We start from the raw sequence: 22,180 nt of genomic DNA on the forward strand, positions 1-22,180 counted from the left end.
GATAGATAAACTCCAGTGGAAGACTCTCCAGGAGAGACGCTCAGTAGCTCGGTACAGGCTTTTGTTGAAGTTTCGAGAACATACCTTCACCGAGGAGTCGAGCAGTATATTGCTCCCTCCTACGTATATCTCGCGAAGAGACCATGAGGATAAAATCAGAGAGATTAGACCCCACACAGAGGCATACCGACAATTTGGAATAGAAGGGAGAACGGATAGAGATACTCAAAGTACCCTCCGCCACACCCCGTCAGGTGGCTTGCGGAGTATGGATGTAGATGTACGTGCTTCTAGCGGCATATGTGGTTACCGCCTGCGAAATTTATTGCGGATGGAGTTAGTAGCACAGAAGTAATAAGTTTATAAGTCATACATGAGACGGCAGTTTTTCTCGCATCTCATTGTTTATGATGTCATATCTCATGAATTATGATAGGCACGTGGTTCTTACCACCACAGTGGTTGTTGCCTGTTCCAACTTTGGTTGAAACCGGGGCAGTGGTTTAGGAGGAGACGTGTAAAAAACGGACTAACACATACATACGCTGATAAGCCAAAACATTATGACCACTGCCTACCGCGACGTTGGATGCCCGCTGGTGGCGTTGCGGCCAAGTGATGCGGTATCAGAAGTATGTAATCGGAACAGACACGGACGGGGGATCAACCTAGTGAAGATATGGGCTGCAAATGGGGAAATCCATTGAGATAAGCGACTTTGACAAAGGGCAGACTATAATTACGCAGAGCCTCGGAACCGAGTATCTCCAAAACGGCAAAGCTGGTCGAATGTTCACGTGCATCTACGGAAAGAGGCAGTAGGACAGTGGCGCTAAGTGGTTGGGCGTCCACGTCTTTTCACATAATGTAGGGTTTGGAGGCTTGTCTGTTCTGTAAAGTAGGTTACATAGCTGTCTGTGGCATCTCTGCCTAAAGAGCACAATGCTGATGCACGCACAAGTGTTTCGGAGCACACATTGTTGAACATGCACCTCTGCAGCAGACCACCCCTATGTGTTGACCCAAGAATATAGTCAATTACGATTTCATTGGGCACGGGATCATCGGGACTTGGCCTTCGATCAGAGGAAACGTGTCAGCTTTTCGCGTAAATCACATTTTTGCTACGCTAGGTTGTCGACGGTCGTGTCCACAAACGCCATCATGGAGGTGAACGGCGGCTCGAAACATACAGCGCGCCGCGGACGCAGGCGATGGGAACAGTATTATGCTATGGGAGGCATTATCCTGCGCTTGCATGGGATGTGTGGTAGTAATCGAAGACACGCTGACAGCTGCGAACCACCAGCAACCCGTCGTGCTTGATGTCTTCCCGACGGCGTTGTCATCTTTCAGCACTGTAATTGTTTTGGAGCCGGAGCCGTGCTACAGTGGTTCGAAGGACATTATAGTAAACTCACATTGATGTCTCAGCGACCAAATTCGCCTGATGTAAATCCTGCGGGACCCATTTGGGTCGCTAGTGGGCGCCATCGCTGCGTATGCAAATCAGCGGCCCGTTATTCACGTGAGTTATTTGACCTGTGCGTAGACATCTAATGCCACATACCTCTACAAACCTACCAACAAACATTCGGATCTCTGACACGCAGAATCAGTGACATATTCTATTCCAAAGGTGGACAAACAAGCTGTTAAGCAGGTGGTCATAATGTTCTGGCTCGTCAGTGCACATACACTTTTATAATATTCATGGATTTATTTGTTTAATTGAGTTCGCCCCCTTATCTGAGTGGTCAGAGTGTCTGACTGCAACACGGAGGGCTCAAGTTCTGTCTCCAGTGCCGCCAGGTATTTTCCTGGTGGGAGCAGTGGAAAGGGATCCTGTCAGTTTGGCGAGTACAACTAAAGAACTATAAGGAGGAGAAGCATTGGCTCCGGTTTCGAAAACCGTCATTGACGTAGGGAGAATTGTGGTAATCACTTTCTATGCCACAGTTATCGTCACAAGTCGCTTTGGCGCACAGTTAGATTCGACTAACAAGCCGCCGAAGTGGCGTCAATTAGAAAGAATAGTCCAAAAATCACAAAAAAAGAAACTGACGAGGATTCCGTTACATCCTTCCTGTATATTCTCCCGCTCCAAGCCTCTTCTTTCCACAGTTTTTGAGCATCCTTTGTTGCTCTTTCACGCTTTCATTTCTCTTTACAACCAGTTTTAATTTTATTCTGTCATTCTCCTCACATACAAGTGACACTGAAGTTTACGACCGGCTGTAACACCAACAATATAAATTTTAATGCTAGCTTCTATTTTTTGTGACTTACTCATAATTCTACCCTTCTTGGTATTCTGTTAATGGTTTCTGAAGAACTACGTTTTTACCGCCTGCATTTTACTCACTTTTTTGAACCCATCCTTCCAACGCGTAAAAAGACGTGGCAAAAGATACGAATTCAGTGTAGCTAGTTCTGCTGCTGTCTCAGTAACAGAGAACAATAAGGTATTGTTCAGTTCCTTGACTGTTGCGGAAGAGAAATGATCATAAATCCTAGGATCTATACTGCACTGTGAGACTGTTACGAAAGAACGGTTCTGGTTGCCAAGTTTTTCCATCGTGAATTCAAACAATTAATAGAATAACCTACCAACTTATCAGCGACCGAGGAGGCAAAGTATTATATTGGAGAAGGGAGGCAGGGATGGCATTTGCAGGCATGGATGTCGGAAACGCAACCTAATCTGTTAGCTCTTGCCTAAATCTCTAAAGCCGGCCGAAGTGGCCATGCGGTTAAAGGCGCTGCAGTCTGGAACCGCAAGACCGCTACGGTCGCAGGTTTGAATCCTGCCTCGGGCATGAATGTTTGTGATGTCCTTAGGTTAGTTAGGTTTAACTAGTTCTAAGTTCTAGGGGACTAATGACCTCAGCAGTTGAGCCCCATAGTGCTCAGAGCCATTTGAACCATAAATCTCTAAGCTTCCTTGTGTTACTGGAAGCCAAAGTAGAACCATCAGTACTGTTAAACAGTAAATACTTTGGGAACGGTCACATAAGCAACTTTGCTTGCTAAGACGAGTAGGCGATATTCCAAAGATAACACGTTCTCACCCCACTCTGATCGTAGGCGAGATTTCAATCCGTCACGGCCTTGGACACTCCATGTCATTATGCAGCATGCTGCGGTCACACCTCTGTGGAGGACGGAGGTGTATTACTTTTAGTAGTTTTGCGTGTGTCCTTTCCCTCTATCTAGATTTTTCTTCTTATTGGCTTTATCGGCCCCTCCCGCCGGAGGTTCGAGTCCTCCCTCGGGCATGGGTGTGTGTGTTGCTCTTAGCATAAGTTAGTTTAGTTTAGTGTCTAAGTCTAGGGGCCGATGACCTAAGCGGTTTGGTCCCTTAGGAATTCACACACATTTCAACATTTTTTGGATACTCACAGCTGGTCATGTGATCAGGTATCATCGGGTTGTTGCTCTCTGTTAAAAGTGTTTCTTACATTTATCTACATTTAAAGAGAGCTGCCATCCCTTATATCAAGAGGAAATTTTGTCGACGTCTTTCTGCAGCTGCTCACAATCACCAGCAAACAGTCTTATACACCCGCAGATCCTGTCTGATAAATCGTTTACTCGTGTATTAAGAACACGAGAGGTCGTGTTACGCTTCTTTCGGATGCACCCCATTTTACGTTCACTTCTGTGCAACATTCGCCGTGAGTATGACGTACTGGCTTCTCTTCTGTCTTCTACGTATTCTATATTAATAATAAAAATGTAAAACCGTCATGTTTGTCTGTTTGAACACGCTACCTCCAAAACTACTAGACACATTTTGATTGGGTTTCCATAGGCGACTTGAGCGTAGCTCGCGGCAACGTATATGCTTTATTTAATCAAAATTGTATCACGGAAAGGAGATACCGTAATAAAATTTTTTATCTAAAACCATCGTCTCTGAACACGAAATCTCCAAAAATAATAGACAACTTTTCATGGGGTTTTCACAGGTAATGTGAGCATAGGTTTGGGCAAAACGTAGGCTTCATTTCATGAAAATAGGATCACGAAAAAAAGAAAAAAAAAGATATCGTAATGTAAAGCTTTATAAAAGCGAAAGTGTGTCTGTTACGTTTTCACGACTAAATTGTTGAACCGATTTTGATGAAATTTGCTATGGAGATCGATTGAACGTCTTCAGGCCACAAATGGCCCATCGGGACCATCCGACCGCCGTGTCATCCTCAGCTGAGGATGCGGATAGGAGGGGCGTGTGGTCGGCACACCACTCTCCCGGTCGTTATGATGGTTTTCTGTGACCGGAGCCGATACTGTTCGGTCGAGTAGATCCTAAGTTGGCATCACGAGGCTGCGTGCACCCCGAAAAATAGCAACAGCACATGGCGGCCCGGATGGTCACCCATCCAAGTGCCGGCCACGCCCGAGAGCGCTTAACTTCGGTGATCTGACGGGAACCGGTATATCCACTGCGGCAAGGCCGTTGCAAGAAAGAAATAGGCTACTTCAGAAAGTGTGTAGTACAAGATAGTTATTGGTTTGCAGAATATTACGCGAATTAGCGAAATATATTTACTCTTTGAAAATGCTATTTATTCTTTGACTTTTGAACTTTATCATATTTGTGAAAATGCTTTTATTGATTGATACGTTCTGCATTATAGATTGAGCATAATGAATATAATGCTTATACAATCCTCGGTGTGTTAAATCTATACTTCCGGACCATTTGGGGGAAAGTAACTCTGTTACGTTTTCACGATTGAACCGCTGAACCAATTGCGATGAAATTTGATATGGAGATAGCTTAAACCGGTAGGAAGAAGGTAAAATTAAGCTAAACTCAGCCCGAACAGGGCATGATTGCCCAACGGTACCGACCGGCCGCCATGTCATCCTCAGCCACAGGCGTCACTGGATGCGGATATGGAGGCAATCAAGTAGCTCCTCAGTTTGCCTCAAAAGGGCTGAGTGCACCCAGGTTTGCCAACAGCGCTCGGCAGACCGGATGGTCACCCATCCAAGTGCTAGCCCAGCCAGATAGCGCCTAACTTTGGTGATGTGACGGGAACCGGTGTTACCACTGCGGGAAGGCCGTTGACAGAAAGAAGGTAGACTACTTTATAAAATCTAAAAAAAGGCAAAAGTCGACCCTTAAAAGTGTGAAGTTGGAGATGGAATAATTTTTTTACTTCAGTGAACATAAACCGTGTTAAAAATTTATTAAATTTGTTGCATAATGTACACACTGTATCATGTATGGCTACATTAACAGCACGATGCATAGATGTGCCCACCTGCCGGCGCCCGACTGCGTGCACTGCTCAACTGCAACGCTATGTGTGGGCCACATCGTCATTCCGGGGTGTAAGCTGGAGGGGAGGCGCGGGGAGGGATCGACGCATTTATGCGTCGTTCTACGCTTACCCAAACTGACAGGTACGTGAAAGCAGCTGATGTTATCGCACGTGCAATAATTATAAGATATGGGAGCGTAGCCACGGGTAACAGCTAGTAGTTAAAGAATCCTCGAGCCAATCGCTTATGCAGAATTTGCTGTCGCTGTTGTCTTCAGTTTCAATTCTACATCTACATCTACATCTATACTCCACAAGCCACCTAACGGTCTGTGGCGGAGGGCACTTTACGTGTCACTGTCATTACGTCCCTTTCTTGTTCCAGTCGCGTATGGTTCGCGGGAAGAACGACTGCCGCAAAGCCTCCGTGCGCGCTCGAATCTCTACGATTTTACATTCGTGACCTCCTCGGGTGGTATAAGTAGGGGGAAGCAATATATTCGATACCTCATCCAGAAACGCACCCTCTCGAAACCTGGCGAGCAAGCTGCACCGCGATGCAGAGCACCTCTCTTGCAGACTCTGCCACTTGTGTTTGCTAAACATCTCCGTAACTCCATCACGCTTACCAAATAACCCTGTGACGAAACGCGCCGCTCTTCTTTGGATCTTCTCTATCTCCTCTGTCAACCCGGCCTGGTACGGATCCCACACTGATGAGCAATACGCAAGTATAGGTCGAACGAGTGTTTTGTAAGCCACCTCCTTTGTTGATGGACTACATTTTCTAAGGACTCCCCCAATGAATCTCAACCTGGTACCCGCCTTACCAACAATTAATTTTATATGATCATTGCACTTCAAATCGTTCCGTACGCATACTCCCAGATATTTTACAGAAGTAACTGCTACCAGTGTTTTTTCCGCTATCATAGAATCATACAATAAAGGTTCTTTCTTTCTACGTATTCGCAATAAATTATATTTGTCTATGTTAAGTGTCAGTTGCCACTCGCTGCACCAAGTGCCTATCCGCTGCATATCTTCCTGCATTCCGCTGCAATTTTCTAATGCTGCAACTTCTCTGTATACTGCAGCATCATCCGCGAAAAGCCGCATGGAACTTGCGACACTATCTACTAGGTCATTTATATATATTGTGAAAAGCAAGGGTCCCATAACACTCCCCTGTGGCACGCCAGAGGTTACTTCAACATCTGTAGACGTCTCTGCATTGAGAACAACATGCTGTGTTCTGTTTGCTAGGCGGATGAATGAGAGATGGAACCCCGGCACATGCTGATGACAGTCGGAGAGACTAATCGCTCAGTTGCGGAATTGCTGGTAGCTGAGACTGGCAGCTGCAGCAGGTTGCGTATTGCAGCTGCAGCCGAGACAGAGAAGCACAGGAAGGGGAGCAGGCAGTACATCTGGCGGCGATAGCCTAGCTGGGCCGGTCATTGCACCCGGCGCCACCGGCTCTGGGCAGTGCCTGCTACATCTGTTTGCCGCCCACTGCGTGCAAGTAGGACCCCCCATACCGGCCTCTCTCGAGATACTGGTCTTGAAGGTTGGAGGCGACAAACGACAAATTGGCACGAGATGTGTTACGAGTTTTTGGATACACAAGTGATTAGCGGCTTCAGCGCAGCTGCACGAAGATTATGTTCAAAATGGTTCAAATGGCTCTGAGCACTATGCGACTTAACTTCTAAGGTCATCAGTCGCCTAGAACTTAGAACTAATTAAACCTAAGTAACCTAAGGACATCACACATATCCATGCCCGGGGCCGGATTCAAACCTGCGACTGCAGCGGTCACTCGGCTCCAGACTGTACCGCCTAGAACCGCACGGCCACTCCGGCCGGCCGAAGATTAGGTAACAGTGACGCCATCTACATAGTGCATACAACGTTTCCTGCATAGACAACTCTTTCTCACTAAAGCAAATAACAAAAAATAAAGATAATACAGTTTAACAACCTTTATAGTCTTTAAATGGAGTGAGACGGGGTTGTAGCCTATCCCCGATGTTATTCAGTCTGTATACTGAGCAAGCAGTAAAGGAAACAAAAGAAAAATTCGGAATAGACATTAAAATCCATGGAGAAAAAATAAAAACTTCGAGGTTCGCCGATGACATTGTAATTCTGTCAGAGACGGCAAAGGACCTGGAAGAGCAGGTGAACGGAATGGACAGTGCCTTGAAAGCAGGATATAAGATGAACATCAACAAAAGCAAAACGAGGATTATGAAATGTAGTCGAATTAAATCGAGTGATGCTGTGGGAATTACATTAGGAAATGAGACACTTAAAGTAGTAAAGGAGTTTTGCTATTTGGGGAGCAAAATAACTGATGATGGTTGAAGTAGAGAGGATATAAAATGTAGACTGGCAATGGCAAGGAAAGAGTTTCTGAAGAAGATAAATTTGTTAACATCGAGTATAGATGTAAGTGTCAGGAAGTCTTTTCTGAAAGTATTTTTATGGAGTGTAGCCATGTATGGAAGTGAAACGTGGACGATAAATAGTTTGGACAAGAAGAGAATATAAGCTTTCGAAATGTGGTGCTACAGAAGAATGCTGAAGATTAGATGAGTAGATCAGATAACTAATGAGGAGGTATTGAATAGAATAGGGGAGAAGAGAAATTTGTAGCACACCTTGACTAGAAGATCGGTTCGTAGGACATATTCTGAGGCATCAAGGGATCAGCAATTTAGTATTGGAGGGCAGCACGGAGGGTAAAAATCGTAGAGGGAGACCAAGAGATGAATACGCTAAACAGATTCAGAAAGATGTAGGTTGCAGTGGTACTGGGAGATGAAGCTTGCACAGCATAGAGTACCATGGAGAGCTGCATCAAACCAGTCTCTGGACTGAAGACTACAACAACAACAACATAGTCTTTAAAGACTATAGTAAAGCTGCTGATAATGTTCAAAGAGGAAAACTGTGGAGTATTATCGAAGAAAGACGAATACCACTACATCTACTATACAGTGGAAAACAGATGAACGCACCGTAAAGCTAAACCTGGGAATATCAGCCAACGAAATGTCAACAAAGCGGCCAGACATGAATGTTGTTTCGCCGTTACTGTGAATTTACATTTACACAGCATTGTGAGGGAATGGAAACAATGGGTTATGAAATTTAGTGTAGAGGACAGCTTCAAATGGAGAAATTTTATCTTATGTTTGATGACCAGATTCTAGTTGCAGATAGGGAAGATAATTTACAGAGAGTGCTATACGAACTACATAAAATAGGGACGGAAAATAATTTAAGTACGGTCCATGGCATTCAAGGGCTCGCAACCTTTAAGATGTACATTCATATTAGAAAACAAAACCGTGAGTAAGTTAACACCTCCAGACTCTTGGGCTGTGACATGTCAAGTTGACACAGAAAGAAAATAATAGGGGGAGAGAGAGAGAGAGAGAAAGAGAGAGAGAGGGAGAGAGAGAGGAAAGGGGAGAGAGAGAGAGAGAGAGAGAAATTGATAACATGAGTGCCACCATTACAAGAACGCTTAGGGGAAAAGTACGAAAGGACTCGATGCTAAATGTTTATAAAGTTACGGCTGTTTCTTGTGGACTGTACGGAAGTAAAAACTAGGCTATGAGCTCTAGAACGCATCGTAGATTCCAAGTAACCTAGAAGAAATTTTTGAGAACACGCAGCCAAGTCGCTGAAGAAACAGTTCGGTGTAAAATACAATTATGAGCAACGGTTTCAGAAGTGTCGTAAACGAGGCTTTCTTTATCAGAAAATTAAACAGGTGTGTGAAACAATATATGAGTACGTGCAATACTTGAAGCATCAACATGTAGACATGCTACATCGTTTTCGGTGTTTCCAGACTGTTTGATTCAAAGTCATTGCATTGTGGAGTTCTATGCTGCGAGCTGTTCAACATCGGTTGTACACAAACGCAGATTTTTTACGGTTGAATGACCTTCATGTCTGATGCAGTTGACGCTTTTGCGTATTTTGAAAACTTTTGATCGACTGTAGCCGTTGGACATAGAGCACGTCCCTTGTCAGTTTCATAATTTATAGTATACAGCAAGCTAGCTGACAAGATGCTCTTGAAACCCTTTGAACAGCTTTTTCCTCATAGAAGCACGATTTAACACAATTTTTACGACGAACATCAACGCACAATTGCACTCCAACCTGTATCATACGAGTCGTCATCATCAGAACCGACAATTACATCGATCCGTGAGCGCGAATTAGGAGGCAGGAATAACTACAGATTCCTGTGCTCCATCACCTTATTCTTGTGTACCCTTTGAAAATGGAACGAACAATTCCTTTGCCATCCATGTCCTATATGAGCTACTGCTCCATCTCTAATCACCTCGTTGTCCACGGGGCGTAAAAACCTAATCTTCCTTCTTTGCTCCTCTGGTGTACGACAACACACAGATCTCTGCCTGCCGGGGTGGCCGAGCGGTTCTAGGCGCTACAGTCTGGAATCGCGCGACCGCTACGGTCGCAGGTTCGAATCCTGCCTCGGGCATGGATGTGTGTGATGTCCTCAGGTTAGTTAGGTTTAAGTAGTTTTAAGTTCTAGGGGACTGATGACCTCAGAAGTTTAGTCCCATAGTGCTCGGAGCCATTTTTGAACTGATCTATGGTAAAATAGAGCACACGCCAGGCGTTTGTGGAATTTTGAGAGCAACTGAGATATTTGCGTGGGTGCAATGAGGTGAGCGTGTGCGTAAGGAAGTGCGTCTGTGCGTACACTTGCCTCACGAATTCTGCCGTGAATTGTTCTGTGTTTCTCATGCACTGTTAAGCAGGCTGGCAGTTCTTCAATTTTTGATTACCGTGTAATAGGCTGCTAGTGTAAAGAGCTGACCCCGGCAATTGCACACAGACGGCTATTCCACTGCGAGTACTTAAGCAGGATATCCCGAGGGCGAAAGAGTGCTGCGCCGACCTAGTTGCGAAGTCGCCGCTCTCTCGGGTATAGAAAGACGCGCCGTACTGCGAACAGCTGCAGACAACTCCTACAGTTCGTTCTAAGATAGACCTGCTTGATAAGATTATTTCCGAGGAAAGTGCTTCACTACAGTGGACTAGGACTCCTTATTCTCATGGTCCGCCTTGATGGCAGAAATACAGTGTTATTTTTAATGCTTACATCACTGTTGTATCATCATAGGGGAATTAGTTTCAGAATTTAAAAAAAAGATACACAACTCTGTATACTTATAGTTTAGTCGAAGCGACTCATCTCTTAACCGTACAACAGTTTCGTTACATTTTATGTCGTATTTGACGGAGCATAGAGTGTAACAGAGGAATGCAGTTATGCTCCACTTCTGTTCAAACTCTGAGTCGAAGAAGCAATGACGGAATTAAAATATATAAGTTCATTCGTGCGATTAAAATTCATAGTTAAAAAACATCAGTGGTAAGATTAGCTGATGACATTGCTATCCTTACTGAACGTGAAGAAGAACTGCAGGCCATACTGAGTGGCATGAACAGTGTACTGAGGACAGAATATGGATTGGGAGATAATCAAAGGAAGACAGAAGTAATAAGGAGTAGCAGTAACGAGATTATTGAGAAACTTACCAACAAAATTGAGGACCACGAAGGAGTCATGATACCTAAGAAGCAGAATAACATATGATGGACGAAGCGAGGGGGACATAAAATGCACACTAGCACAGCAAAGAGGGCATTCCTGGCCATAAGAAGTCTGGTGGTGTCAAACATAGGCCTTAAATTGAGGAAGAAATTTCTGAGAATTTACGACTGGAGCACAGCATTGTATGACAGTGGCGAAATCGAAGCTTTTAAAGCTCTTTATTCGCAGGAAGTAATGGCCGCTATCGACAGGGGATCTCAAGTTGATTCCGTCTTTCTAGATTTCCGGAAAGCTTTTGACACCGTTCCTCACAAGCGACTACTAATCAAGCTGCGGGCCTATGGGGTATCGTCTCAGTTGTGCGACTGGATTCGTGATTTCCTGTCAGGAATGTCGCATTTCGTAGTAATAGACGGCAAATCATCGAGTAAAACTGAAGTGATATCAGGTGTTCCCCAGGGAAGCGTCCTGGGACCTCTGCTGTTCCTGATCTATATAAATGACCTGGGTGACAATCTGAGCAGTTCTCTTAGGTTGTTCGCAGATGATGCTGTAATTTACCGTCTAGTAAGGTCATCCGAAGACCAGTATCAGTTGCAAAGCGATTTAGAAAAGATTGCTGTATAGTGTGGCAGGTGGCAGTTGACGCTAAATAACGAAAAGTGTGAGGTGATCCACATGAGTTCCAAAAGAAATCCGTTAGAATTCGATTACTCGATAAATAGTACAATTCTCAAGGCTGTCAATTCAACTAAGTACCTGGGTGTTAAAATTACGAACAACTTCAGTTGGAAAGAACACATAGATAATATTGTGGGGAAGGCGAGACAAAGGTTGAGTTTCATTGGCAGGACACTTAGAAGATGCAACAAGTCCACTAAAGAGACAGCTTACACTACACTCGTTCGTCCTCTGTTAGAATATTGCTGCGCGGTGTGGGATCCTTACCAGGTGGGATTGACGGAGGACATCGAAAGGGTGCAAAAAAAGGGCAGCTCGTTTTGTATTATCACATAATAGTGGAGAGAGTGTGGCAGATATGATATGCGAGTTGGGATGGAAGTCATTAAAGCAAAGACGTTTTTCGTCGCGGCGAGATCTATTTACGAAATTTCAGTCACCAACTTTCTCTTCCGAATGCGAAAATATTTGTTGAGCCCAGCCTACATAGGTAGGAATTATCATCAAAATAAAATAAGAGAAATCAGAGCTCGAACAGAAAGGTTTAGGTGTTCGTTTTTCCCGCGCGCTGTTCGGGAGTGGAATGGTAGGGAAATAGTATGACTGTGGTTCGATGAACCCTCTGCCAAGCAGTTAAATGTGAACTGCAGAGTAATCATGTAAATGTAGATGTGGTGCAATAGAAGAATTTAGAAAATTAAGTAGACTAATAAGGTAAGACATGAAGGGGTTCAACGGAAAAACGCCGACGGAATAAATGTGCGGCAAAAGACTGACAAGTGAAGGGACATGTGTTAAGACGTCTGGGAATAACTTTCGTGGTACAAGAGACACATGTAGAGTGTAAAAAAATACTGGAATATATCCAACGAATAACCAAGGATGTAGAGTGAAGTGCTACTCTGAGATGAAGAGTTTCATACAAGAAAATATCATTTGGTGAGTCGCATGAAACCAAAGTACTTTGTAGAGGAAGATTAATAAAATATAAAATAAATCACCAGGTCCTAATGGAATCCCAGTTCAATTATACGAAGAGGCCCCTTCCCTAGCTTACATTTAGCGTGAATCTGTCGCCCAACAATAAGCCTCAAGCGACTAGAAAAAGGCGCAGGTGACTCCAGTGTATAAGAAAGGTAAAAGAACGGACCTGCAAAATTACAGACCAGTATCCCTAACTTCTGTTTGCTGCAGAATCCTTTAACATATTCTGACTTCGGACATAATAACCTTTCTTGAGACTGAGAAGCATATGTCCAAAAATCAGCATGTTTTTAGAAAGCATTACCCTTGGGAAACTCAGCTTGCCTTTTTCTCACATGATACTCTGCGAACTGCGGATAAAGGGCAACAAGCAGATTCCATATTTATAGATTTCTGGAAAGCATTTGAGATGGTGCCCCATTGCAAGCTGTTAACGAAGGTACGAGCAAATGGAATAAGTTCACAGACGTGTGAGTGGCTCGAAGACTTCTTAAGTAGTAGAACCCAGTATGTTGTCCTCGACAGCAGGTGGTCATCCGAGACAAGGGTATTCTCGAGTGTGCCCCAGGGAAGTGAAAATAAATGTGTGTGAAATCTTATGGGACTTAACTAACTGCTAAGATCATCAGTCACTAAGCTTACACACTACTTAACGTAAATTATAATTATCCTAAGGACAAACACACACACCCATGCCCGAGGGAAGACTCGAACCTCCGCCAGGGAAGTGAGATAGCAGCGCTGTTGTTCTCTGTATACATAAATGATTTGACCGACAGGGTGGGCGGCAATCTGTGGTTGTTTGCTGATGACGCCGTGGTGTACGGTAAGGTGTCGAAGTTGAGTGACTGTAGGAAGATACAATACGTAGACAAAATTTCCAGTTGGTGTGATGAATGGCAGCAAAAGCTAAATTTGTAAAAATGTAAGTTAACGCCGATGAGTAGGAAGAAGAAACCTGTAATGTTCAGACACGGTATTACTAGTGTTCTGCTTGACACACTGAAATTGTTTAAATGTCTGGGCATAACGTTGCAAAGCGATACGAGATGGAACGAGCATGAGAGAACTGTGGTAGGAAATACGAATGATCGACTTCGGTTTATTGGGAGAATTATAGGAAAGAGTGGTTCACCTGTAAAGGAGACCGCATATAGCACGCTGGTGCGACCTATTCTTGAGTACTGCTCGAGTGTTTGGGATCCGTACCAGCTCGTATTGAAGGAAGACATCGAAGCAATTCAGAGGCGGGCTGCTAGATTTGTTACCGGTAGGTTCGAAAAACACGCAAGTATTATCGAGATGTTAAGAAACTCAAATGGGAATCCATGGAGGGAAGGCTATGTTCTTTTCGAGAACCTGGAGAAAATGTAGAGAAACGGCATTTGAAGCTGACTGACGAACGATTATGCTGCCGCCAACATACATTGTGCGTAAGGACCACGAAGATAAGATACGAGAAATTAGGGCTCATACGGAAGCATACAGATAGTCGTTTTTCCGTCGCTCTATTTTCGAATGGAAGAGGAAAGGAAATGACTAGTAGTGCTACAGTGTACTCTCCAGGAGCATCTATGTAGATGTAGATGTAGATAAGTACGTTTGAAGCAAATGTCACACTTGTACATCGCAATGGGAGGCAGTTACGGGGTTTCGAAAAAGTAACCCTTTTGTACATCTTTATGATTACGCATTGTACTGCCCCAACTATAATGAGAAAAGTCGGGAAGAAATCAGAAAAATTTCTGCTCCGAACACGTGTCTATGTGCTCACAGAAGTGGCGTGTTACAATGTCTCGGCCGGCTGGTGTGGCCGAGAGGTTCTAGGCGCTTCAGTCCGGAACCACGCGACTGCTACGATCGCAGGTTCGAATCCTGCCTCGGGCATGGATGTGTGTGATGTCATTAGGTTAGTTAGATTTAAGTAGTTCTAAGTTCTAGGGGACTGATGACCTCAGATGTTAAGTCCCATAGTGCTCAGAGCCATATGATTTTGAACAATGTCTCGTTATACAGTTCACTTTCCGCAGTGCTGGATGTACTTTCTAACATGCGGCTGCAAACCGCCTCTGCACAAGACTTGGCTGCGTCTCATGGGTCTTTGTGTCAACGATGGGGCACGATCTATCTGCAGTAGAGTCATAGGCCAACACTCGCCCCTAGGCGATCATCGTCGTTGCGTTATTAAGATACATTTGCTCGCGCAGGTACAAGCGCTGTGTGTTTCGTGGGACGTCGCGGCGCAGGTGTTTGCGAGGGGGAAAGCTGCTCGCCTGGGCTCACAGCGCCTTTTACGTCTGCTTGCCTGCGTGGGCGGCTACGGCCGTCGCTGTCGCCGGGTGACTGTGATATAGTGAACGCCGCTCCAGCTGCCACGCCCCAGCAGCGCAAAGCAGCGGCTGCGGCGCGGTCTAAGCCCCAGGGTACCACGTAATCTAACTGCAGACTTGAGAGCCAGTGAGCGATGTGCGGTATGAAGCTTCCTGGCACATTAAAACTGTGTGCCGGACCGAGACTCGAGCTCAGGACCTTTGCCTTTCGCGGGCAAGTGTTCTACCAATTGAGCTACCCAAGCACTTCCTTTCTTCCAGGAGTGCTAGTTCTGCAAGGTTAGCAGGAGAGCTTCTGTAAAGTCTGGAAAGTAGGAGACGAGGTACTGGCAGAAATAAAGCTGTGAGGACGGGGCGTGAGTCGTGCATGGGTAGCTCAATTGGTAGAGCACTTGCCCGCGAAAGGCAAAGGTCCCGAGTTCGGGTCTCGGTCCGGCACACAGTTTTAATCTGCCAGGGAGTTTCATATGAGCGCACACTCCGCTGCAGAGTGAAAGTCTCATTCAATGTGCGGTATGTTATGCGGAGAGCATTACTCAGATAAACTTAAGTTACAAAATGGAGTGCCGAAGCGTCCGTGACAGCCACAAATCGTACGCGATTTTTATGTAATGCACATTTTATAAACTGTTGGCGCTATCACGGCCACTTCTTGATGTGGTTGGCTGGCGCTCGTCTCGAGATCTTCGGCCGACTGTCGTTCAGTGGTTTCTTTGAAATTCCGCCAGCAGAATGTGAAAGATTCACGCTCCAATGTTAGATACCACCAATCGGAGGTGAATCTTTGACAGTGCCAGCCACTCGTGCTGGTAAAACGTCAGAAAAACCACTTAACGACCGTCAGCCTAGGCTCCTGCAATGGGAACCAACAGCTAACATGTTAATGTACTTTCCGTTCTTCTGCTTAACTTGTAACTGGTTCAAATGGCTCTGAGCACTATGGGACTTAGCATCTGTGGTCATCAGTCCCCTAGAACTTAGAACTACTTAAACCTAACTAACCTAAGGACATCACACACATCCATGCTCGAGGCAAGATTCGAAACTGCGACCGCAGCGGTCGCGCAGTTCCAGAATGAAGCGCCTAGAACCGCTCGGTCACACCGGCCGGCTAACTTGTAACTAACCCTGCTCTTAAAATAGTGTAAATCGCCATCTCTTCCACAAAATTTTTCGTATTATACAACCATCAAACTGAGCGAGGTGCCGCAGTGGTTAGCACACTGGACTCGAATTCCGGCTGACGACGGTTCAAACCCGCGTCCGGCCATCCCTGATTTTCCTAAATCGCTTCGGGCAAATGCCGGGATAGATCCTTCGAAACGGTACGGTCGATTTCCTTCCCCATCCTTCCCTAATCCAAGTATGTGCTCCGTCTCTAATGACCTCGTTGTCGACGGGGCGTTAAACACTAATCTTCTCCTCCACAACCACCTTGACCTGTTGCGAGCTCGCAGTCCCACTGAAATAGTATAATTAAACAGGTATCATCCATATGACAAACTCAGCGTCTCAGTCACGTAATACTTTATTGAAACCGATTACCGGTTTCCGTTTAGCAGCCATTGTCAGTTCTAAAAATTTAGCAGCGTCACGTGGGCGTGTAGCCAGTACATGACATACATTGTTTAGGCTGTGAGGTACTGGCGGGAGTGGAGCTGTGACGGCAGACCGTGATTTACGGTCGGGTAGGTCAGACGTTAAGGCAACGTCCCGGGTTCGAATACTGATTCGTAATCTGCCACGAAGTTTCGCAACAGCGCACACTCCGCTCCAGGGCGGAAAGTCTTTTCGGTATGCATGCCCGCACTATAAAATATACGATGTCCAGTCTGATATAGCACAGAGGACAAGACAGGCTTCAATACGACCGAGGTAAATAATTGAATATGGGAATAACAAAATGCAACTCACGGACAGGGTCGACGGCAGAAAGTGATTCGAGAGGGGACAAGATTATAAAACTGACATTTTTTGTAAAACTACACTCTGCAACAAAATTAAAGGATCTCTTTTTTGAAATACCGTAATTGTCCCCCGTTGCGAAGCCTAAGTTTCAAATGTCGCTCAAAGGCGCCCACGACCTTTCTCTGTAATGGCGCAAAAACATGGCGCCATGCGATGTAACCGTTTGGCTCGGCAAGGCTTCAAACAGCAAGATGTCGACACATCGAAAAAAAAGTGACAGCCTGGAAGTTCACGTGAGCTGTAAAGCGACTAATGCTGTCAATTTGGCATCAAGCTTCACCACAACTTTGCCCAACGTCACCGTGGACGCGTCACCCTATGAGAATGTCATCAGAGACCCTCTGACCCACATTTCATCCCTTCTTTTGACGTCTTTGCGATGGTGTTTACAACAGCGACATCTAGTTTTGAAATCATGCATTTCAGGCACACCGAATGTACGTGAAAAGCCTCTGGGGATGGTATAATCGGTGTCAGTGGAACAACCACTATCCATGGGTCGTTGATTCCTACACATTTCGTGGTCGCAAACAACAGTTCTCAGTGTGACGAGCAACAGGTAGATGTTCTTGACAGCCTTTGACAGTGCTGGCACCGTCGTACACTTTGGAACGAGTAGGGGCCGTTCAAAACCATCTAGCGAATTTGAACGTTATCCGAAGCAGGAAAGGGTGCTCATAGTTTTTCGGCCCCCTATTTTTCCTTCCTTCTGTGGCATGATCACGCGGGAATGCAACGTTAAAATGTGCGTGAATGAAATGGCAGAGGGTTCTTCTAGGACTCTCCAGTTCGGGAACACCCTCAGACCACCCAGGCAGTACAAATGTACTTGTTAGAAATTTCGACACATTTCGGCCGGGCAGCTGCTCTAGCGCTTCAGGCTAGGCAAACCCCAGACAACGGCTGGCGAAGGTGTTGCCCTCAGACGCTAGAGCACCTGCCAGGCTGAATTGGCTTTTTGACAGTTCGCAGAGACGTCAAAAGAAATGGGGAAATGTGGGTAAGAGGCCCTGTGACGACGTCCCCATGGTCTCAGACGTCCATAGTGGCACTGGGCAGAATTATGGTGAAATTTGGTGCCAATGTGATATTATTAACCCGCCTAACAGCACACAAGAACTTCCGATCTTTGGCCTTTCTTTCGCACGTGTCGGCACTTTACTGTTTGAAGCGACGCCGAGCCAAAGGGCGACGTCGTAATGCGCCACGCTTTTACACTCCATTACAGAGGAGGGTTGTGGGCACCTTTAAGCCAAATGTCAAACTTACGCGTCTCAATGGGATGCAATAGCAGGATTCCAAAAAGTGGTGCTTTAATTCTGTTGCGCAGTGTATTTCGGAGAATCTCAGAACCTGTCTTGCCGTGTGAACTAAATTTGACAGTACGTTCACGAATCTTATTATACTTCAAACGACTGATAAGTATCCTATCAATAACTTTTTGTGAAGGTATTGTTTTTTTAATTATAAACGTGAATATGAATGACATCTTTATAAAACAGTGACATGACATTACATTCTCTTTATTTAATCCAAGGTATCCAAGGAGTTAGTAACAGAAGAATATTTTTATTTGTAAACTAATTATGTTACGATTAACATAGAAAATTACGAATCCGAGACAGAAAAAAAATCGAAGTGCTCGAGGAAATGCTGTTAGACAGGGAAAAAAAACAAAAAAAAATTACCATCAAAAAATGCCGCATTAATTCTTCTGAATGGTAGTCACAGGAAAGAAATGGGGAACAAAATTTAAAAAAAAAGGAAACTCTTAGACAACTGTGATTCCATCTGTATGTAACACTGTTTGCTTACACAACTGCACATTTGAGCATCTTAATGGACTTATTACATTATTTTCATGCCTTTTATTATTTAGTGAGCACTAGAATTTTCAAACGACTGATATGTATCCTATCGGCCGGCCGGAGTGGCCGAGCGGTTCTAGGCGCTTCAGTCTGGAACCGCGCGACCGCTACGGTCGCAGGTTCGAATCCTGCCTCGGGCATGGGTGTGTGTGATGTCCTTAGGTTAGTTAGGTTTAAGTAGTTCTAAGTTCTAGGGGTTCAAATGGCTCTGAGCACTATGGGACTTAACAGCTGTGGTCATCAGTCCCCTAGAACTTAGAACTACTTAAACCTAACTAACCTAAGGACATCACACACATCCATGCCCGAGGCAGGATTCGAACCTGCGACCGTAGCAGTCGCGCGGTTCCGGACTGCGCGCCTAGAACCGCGAGACCACCGCGGCCGGCTGTTCTAGGGGACTGATGACCTCCAATGCTAAGTCCCGTGGTGCTCAGAGCCATTTCAACCATTTTTGTATCCTACGAATATTTTTGTGAAGGTAGGTTACTTAGGTTCCTGACTTCATTTTTTTATATTATGAACTTGAATATGAATGCCAGATTTACAATACAGTGATATGACATTTCATTCTCTTAAGATTTAAGCCAAGGCCGAATCCAATGTCTTTTCAAAGGTGCTTTTTTCGGGTCTTTTGGGTAAGCCGTAACCTAGGATCAGCATTGGCTGTATAAACATGAGAAATGTCTTAAAATCATCCTGAAATCGGGCAATACAATCGACTTCTAACAGCCTAGGACTGAACCAAGGCACCTGTCGTCCCCCCCCCCCCCCAGTTTGACACCATTATTTGGGATCCCTACCAACTAGACTGCAGGATTCGTAAGTCGGTGACTAGATGTTGCGCTTTGTTATACGGGATAGACTACGAGAAGGTCCCAGTTCCTGGAGAAGGCACTTTTCCGAGCTCGAAATTCAACATTGTTCTGCTGTCTTTTCGAGTGGTTCGTTTCGGTCCTTGGATGTATAAGTGTACGTACGTACTGAAAGCATAGACGTGTTTTTCGGAGCCTCCAACAACGGCTGTGTCGCATAGAGACTGCAGGTTCAGCAAGCCTTTACGGGTTCCCTTTGTCCTCAGACAAATGGTAAACTACTGTTGTGATTACGTAGTGCGGCAAGAGGAGGGACGTCCTTGTGGGCACTAGGCAAGGACGGTGGCCGGGGGTACCATGTTCATGAAGTGCTGGGATTTATCGGATCTTGGACAGATACTTCTCTTCAGCTCGATGAGGCCTGTACGGGAAAGGGAGGGGGGGGGGGGGGGGGGGTTACACAGAAAAGATCGGCAACTCTTTTTTTTTTTTTTTTTATTCAGGCCCTTTTCTGGAAAGTTTAGTATCTACCTTGACTGCAGCACAGTAACGAAATTGCCGCCGTGCAAGGAAACGGTCTAATATTTGGAGAACCGCGTTATAGCCAAACAAATCCAAGTAGTATAGTGATTGCTAAAACCACAGAATGTCCCGTAGCGCTGAGTAGGTCGAAATCTGTAGTTTAATAGAATGGCATACAAATATTGCTACGAAAGCGAGATCGTGTTGCAAAAAATAAAAAGGGTACACCCCCAGCTTCCAGGTGACTGGATTGGATTGAAGAGTTCCTAGATAACAGAACGCAGCATGTCATTCTCAATGGAGAGAAGTCTTCCGAAATAAGAGTGATTTCAGGTGTGTCGCAGGGGAGTGTCGTAGGACCTTTGCTAATCACAGTATACGTAAATGACCTTGTGGATGACATGGGAAGTTCAGTGAGGCTTTTTGCGGATGATGCTGTGGTATTTCGAGAGGTTGTAACAGTGGAAAATTGTACTGAAATGCAGGAGGATCTGCAGCGAATTGACGGATGGTGCAGGGAATGGCAATTGAATCTCAATGTAGACAAGTGTAATGTGCTGCGAATACATAGATAGAAAGATCCCTTATCATTTAGCTACAATATAGCAGATCAGCAACTGGAAGCAGTTAATTCCATAAATTATCTGGGAGTACGCATTAGGAGTGATTTAAAATGGAATAATCATATAAAGTTAATCGTCGGTAAAGTAGATGCCAGACTGAGATTCATTGGAAGAATCTTAAGGAAATGCAATCCGAAAACAAAGGAAGTAGGTTACAGTACGCTTGTTCGCCCACTGCTCGAATACTGCTCACCAGTGTGGGGTCCGTACCAGATAGTGTTGATAGGAGAGATAGAGAAGATCCAACGGAGAGCAGCGCGCTTCGTTACAGGATCATTTAGTAATCGCGAAAGCGTTACGGAGATGATAGATAAACTCCAGTGGAAGACTCTGCAGGAGAGACGGTCAGTAGCTCGGTACGGGCTTTTGTTGAAGTTTCGAGAACATACCTTCACGAGGAGTCAAGCAGTATATTGCTCCCTCCTACGTATATCTCGCGAAGAGACCATGAGAATAAAATCAGAGAGATTAGAGCACACACAGAGGCATACCGACAATCCTTCTTCCCACGAACAATACGAGACTGGAATAGAAGGGAGAACCGATAGAGATACTCAAGGTACCCTCCGCCACACTCCGTCTGGTGGCTTTCGGAGTATGGATGTAGATGTAAATGTAGATGACAAGTGATACAATTGCCCCGCCTTGTGCATGCCTGTGCTTACGTGTCAACTGCCCAGTTAGACGCCAAGAGTGTTAGAGGGGTCTGCGCGTTTACTGGCGAGAGCAGTCCCTAGTGGGGACGCTTAGTGGTTGTTAGTGCGAGATGAGCCCCCTGGGGCTGTTAGTAGGGCAGAGAGACGGGGACTGACCTGTGACGGGGACGGAGACGATAGCGCGTGTTGGCCGCGCCGCTTCCAGCCGCCGACTGCCGCCCGCCCGCCGGCCGCTCGCTGGTCCAGCCGCAGCCGCAGCCGCCTCCGCCCCTACCACCGCCGCCCCCCTCCCGCCCCCGCCGCCTCCGGGAATGCTGGACGCGATGCCATCGCGCGCTGCCCACACGTCCCTCCCTGCCGGCCGACCTCTGCCCCTTCTAGAAGCGTAGCCCAGTTTTCGCGTCGCTCGCTTCTCCGACGGCTCGAGGATGCTGCGAAACTCCTTATCAGCTCTGTCACCGCCGCCAGCTTTACACCAAGTCAACTGATCCCTCCATTTCGACCAGCTCGCGTAGCTCGACGCGCAACGTACTCGCTTGCGCTACAGGGACTAGGGTTAGGCATGCGCATCTACACTACTGGTCATTAAAATTGCTACACTACGAAGATGACGTGCTACAGACGCGAAATTTAACCCACAGGAAGAAGATGCTGTATTACGCAAATAATTAGCTTTTCCCAACATTCACACAAGGTTGGCGCCGATGGCGACACCTACAACGTGCTGACATGAGGAAAGCTTCCAACCGATTTCTCATACACAAACAGCAGTTGACCGGTGTTGCCTCGTGAAACGTTGTTGTGATGCCTCGTGTAAGGAGGAGACATGCGTACCATCAC

General features: G+C 45.6%; 1 protein-coding gene and 1 pseudogene across 1 annotated transcript in view; both read right to left on the reverse strand.

Annotated features, from left to right (window-relative positions):
• LOC126418310 (SPARC) overlaps positions 1–21,626 on the reverse strand; it is a 98,130-nt gene extending 76,504 nt beyond the window's left edge. The window contains exon 1 of the mRNA XM_050085183.1: positions 21,497–21,626. The gene's annotated coding sequence lies outside the window, so the exon portion shown is untranslated. The remainder of the gene's footprint in view (positions 1–21,496) is intronic.
• LOC126428187 (5S ribosomal RNA) lies at positions 4,350–4,467 on the reverse strand (annotated as a pseudogene).
• Positions 21,627–22,180: the final 554 nt, after the last annotated feature.

The sequence above is a fragment of the Schistocerca serialis genome, chromosome 1, assembly GCF_023864345.2.
Source record: "Schistocerca serialis cubense isolate TAMUIC-IGC-003099 chromosome 1, iqSchSeri2.2, whole genome shotgun sequence".
NCBI lineage: Eukaryota > Metazoa > Arthropoda > Insecta > Orthoptera > Acrididae > Schistocerca > Schistocerca serialis.